This window comes from Eptesicus fuscus, chromosome 10, assembly GCF_027574615.1.
Source record: "Eptesicus fuscus isolate TK198812 chromosome 10, DD_ASM_mEF_20220401, whole genome shotgun sequence".
In the NCBI taxonomy this organism is placed as follows: Eukaryota; Metazoa; Chordata; class Mammalia; order Chiroptera; family Vespertilionidae; genus Eptesicus; species Eptesicus fuscus.
The window spans coordinates 38,100,951-38,105,338 of record NC_072482.1 but is presented as its reverse complement, the minus strand read 5'-3'; the positions used below and the strand labels follow the sequence as shown (position 1 = coordinate 38,105,338).

Genomic DNA, 4,388 nt, shown 5'->3' with positions numbered 1-4,388 from the left:
TAGCTTAGTCCTAGGCACACAGACGAACAATTGTTTCTAATATTTTTATAAGAAAGTTTATATCTAGTTTTTTCTAATGTTCTTAAAGGCTGACGTGCTTCCCTAGAAAACTAATAAAAAGTAAGTAATGAGATCCTAGTTTTAAATATACATTTGATTTTTATTGGGTCATTCTATAACATGTTTGCTTATTTTACATGTTTTAGTACTTATTTTCTCCTTTAATACTAAAATGCAATTGTTATATGAAAATATTTAAATGGTTCACAATATTTCTCTTTTCTCCTTAATACATGCAAATGGTGCCTATAACTTACAAAAACATTTATAATTAAAGTATCTCCAAGAACAAAATAAAACACCCTATTAGACTTTATGAAAACATAAACTGGAGCAATAAAGCTCAAGGATTGGGTCTGGATAAATGCCCATAAACCATGGCAATTAATTATGGTTTAAATGCTATGTTGCTGATAGCACACTTATCTCATTCTAATCTTAACTTATTTTATTTTTATTTCATTCTTTTGTTTTTCAACTGGAGGCCCAATGCATGAAGATTTGTGCAAGAATGGGCCTTCTTTCCCCTGGCTGCCGGCACGGCCTTGGCTCCCGCCCAGAGCCTCCTTTCCACCTTCCCACGCTGCCCAGAGGCCCAGAGCAGCTGGGGTGGTGCGGAACTCCTGCGTCGTCACCATGATGATGCAAGCGTCCCTCCCCATCCCCGGCCACTCAGCGCCTGTGTATGCAAATTAACCCTTCATCTTTGTTGGGTTAATTTGCATACTCCTGATTGGCTGGTGGGCGTCACAAAGGTACGGTCAATTTGCATCTTACTCTTTTATTAGTGTAGATTACAGTTGCCATTCAATGTTATATTAGTTTTAAGTGTACAGCTTAGTGGGTAGACATATGTATAGTTTACAAAGTGACCCCCCAATAAGTCTAATACCCACCTGGCACCATACATATTACCTTCTTTTCATAATCAACACATGCTTATCACATGACAGGAATATTTTTACCCTTATCATGATTAGGATCTATGAGAATGCAAAGCTTTGGGTTATATCTGAAAAACTATATCAAATAGCTTACCTGGGCAAATTTCTACATCCATTCTTGTTCACATAGTCTATTCCCCACATAGCAAATAGAATGAGCTTTGAAAATATAAATCAGTCAAAATCCCTTCCCTGCTCAAAATTCCTCCAAGAGATTGCAGTTAGAATATGATGAAGACTCCTTGCCATGGCCTATACATCACATTCAATCCAAACCCTTCCCATGCCCAGATATTTTTCCCAACCACTCCTGATTTACTCTGCTCCAGCCACTCTGACCTGGCTCTCCTGCCAAACAGGCCAGATATCAGCCAGTACCTGGCCCTTTACACTTGCTGATGTACCTGCTTTCAGATCTACCAATGGCTCACTCTTCTTCATTTAAGTCTCTGCTCCAATATTTCTCAGGTTGGAGGGTTTAACCTCACCATCCCATTAAAAACAGCCCTTGCATTTCTATCATGCCTTTCTCCTTCACCTCATTTATTTATCTTCATAACATTATTTACCACTTGAAACTATAAATATTATTTATTTGTTTGCTTGCTTATTGTTAGCTGCTCTCATTAGAATGTGAGGACCTGAGGGCAAGGCCAGGTAACTACTGTATGACCAGAACCTAGAACAGTGTATGGCAGAGAGGACATTCGTAAAGTATCCGATGAATGAATGAATCCTTCAATTGGAAAGAAAGTGAGCTATGTTTTAGTCCACTGAACCTTAAGTTGGTGTTCTGAACCCTATTTCTTATCACTTTTTAGAGTGCCCTCACTCCCAAATTATATTTTTAATATGGTCATTTAAAATCTCTCCTTCCTTATGAAAAACTTCTTTTTTATTATCAGTTTCAATTAGAATCCTATTTTCAGACCTTGCTTTCTAAATGATATTTTTCTAAAACTTTTGTTTTCTCAACTTTAAAGTAGAGATAGTACTAATAATTACCTCAGTGTTATGTTAAAATTTATTGTGGATATTTCTTTATCTTATATCATTTAACCACTCAACAGCATTTAGTATATTACATCCTTCTTGAAATATTTTATTCCCTTAGCTTTGACTATAAGTGACTCTTCTGATTTTCTTTCTATTTATTCAGTTCCAGCCTCTCTATTTCTGTTCAAATTCTAATGTTGTATGTCCTGAAGCTAAATTGGACCCTCTCCTGTTTTTTTTCTCCTCTTTTCCCTTCCTCATCTCTCCCTTTTTCCACTCCACTTCCCTTTTTCCTCTTCTTTCTAATATATAATCTAATCATGTTCATTCTTTAAATAACTTCCATTACCCAGTACACTCCAAATGTTTATCTCCTGCTTTGACTTCAGATTAATCAATGTATGTGTCATTTTACTTGTTCATAATTAGATATATATCTTGCTTTACTTGCTCAAAACCATTGTGTTGATTCTCCCCCTTCACCCATCCCCCACCTCATTCATTTCCCTCTATTTTCTTTTCCCCCCCCCCCCCCCCCGCCCAGCATCCAAAATCTTTTTAATAACAAGGTAGGATTTAGGGTTAGTTTTTGTAGCTGCGGCCGGCTCGGCGGCCTCTTGCGCGCTCGAACTTCTGACCCTTGGATCGCTTGTAGGGTTCGGTGTGGCTGTGGGGGGTTCCTGGGGCCTTGCCGACATGGCTGTACACCTCACGGCCCTTGCGAGGATGAGAAAGCTAGACGGTGCCACAGCCCTTGGGGGAGTCCAGGGTCAGCTGGTCGAAGGTGAGGACCTTGCCCCTGGCCTTGAGGACGTGCTGCCAAGCACAGCTGCTCACATGAAGTGCACACACCTTCAGTTTGGGCACCTCCTGGATGTGCTCCTCATCAGTTATAGTCCTTATAACCACAGCAGTTTTGCCCTCCTGGCCAGGAAGCGTCATCTTGCGGATCATACCTGAAAGGGACAGAGGCGGCCGGTTGGTGCAACTCAGAACAACCTCTTCAGCACCACTTGATTGGAGGTAGAGCTGGTCCCTCCGGCCAGAAACCTGTATAGCTTGACCAGCAGCCTTAGGTGGGTGTCCTGGCTCTTGGGCTCCTTGCGGTGAACCTTCCTTCTTTGTTGTGGCGGATGTCGACTCCCATGATGGCGCCTTCTGCCTCCCTCTATTTTTATTAGTAAATGATACCATTATGCTTTCAGTTGCTCAAACTAAAAATCCAGATTTTACTCTTGGTATCTGTCTGCTTTTCATTAACCACACCCGACTGACCAGTAAAATTTGCATGTAATACTCAAATTATATCTTCAATCACCCATCCACTTTTCTTCATCTCTTCCCACACCACTGGGGAGAGTGCCTTCCATTTAGCCTTTCTATGTTTGTTCTTGAACCACCCTCCAAATCTTTCCTTCCACTGTGCAGCCAGAGCATAAACTTCTAATCATGTTACTCTCTTGTTTAACAGCATTTCAGTGATTTCCCATTGCAAGTTCAATAATACAAACTTCTTTACCATCGGCCACTAAGTCCTCCATGGCGTGGCCTGCCTTCCTTTTCCTAATCTGTGTCTTCCCCATCTCCTCCTAGCTAATCATGCACCAGTCTCTTTCATCTCTTTTCTTTTCTTTTTTTTAATATATCTTTATTGATTTTTTACAGAGAGGAAGAGAAAGGGATAGAGAGTTAGAAACATCGATGAGAGAGAAACATCGATCAGCTGCCTCTTGCACACCCCCTACTGGGGATGTGCCCGCAACCAAGGTACATGCCCTTGACCAGAATCGAACCTGGGACCTTTCAGTCCACAGGCCGACGCTCTATCCACTGAGCCAAACCGGTTTCGGCTCATCTCTTTTCTTGTCTCAGACAAACCAGAATACTTCTTGCCTTAGGATATATTTTTTAATGTATTCTTCCCTTTGTCTGATGCAGTTATTTTTCCAGACCTTCATATGTCTGGGTCTTTTTTATCCAGATTTTAGCCTAAATGTCATCTTTTAAAAGAGGCCTTTCCACCTGCTCTGAACCCCCTTCCTCCACATTCTTCTATTATGTTTTCCAACTTATTTCCTTTATTACAGTTGCACAATTTGAATTTTGCCTATTTATTACTGGTTACCTTCTTCACTGACCATATTTTTTACAACCCTCAAATCCATGAGTGTTGTGTCCCTGATGCTTAGAGCATTGGCTAGGCCATTCAACTAATGTTTGTTGAATGAATAGATGAACAAAGTCACATAATACATTTACCATACTTGGTATTGTGTTGGCCATATGGAAAGTGACCAATAAATGCTAAACCTTGTTACTAAAAGTGCTGATTCCCGTTTACCTTTGACTTCAATGTTGAATCCTGGTTGGGGGCAGAGGAGAGAGAGA

The 4,388-nt window shown here is 40.5% G+C and overlaps 1 pseudogene; it reads right to left on the bottom strand.

The window, feature by feature from the left end:
• Positions 1-2,582: 2,582 nt before the first annotated feature.
• LOC103286867 (60S ribosomal protein L18-like) lies at positions 2,583-3,147 on the bottom strand (annotated as a pseudogene).
• Positions 3,148-4,388: the final 1,241 nt, after the last annotated feature.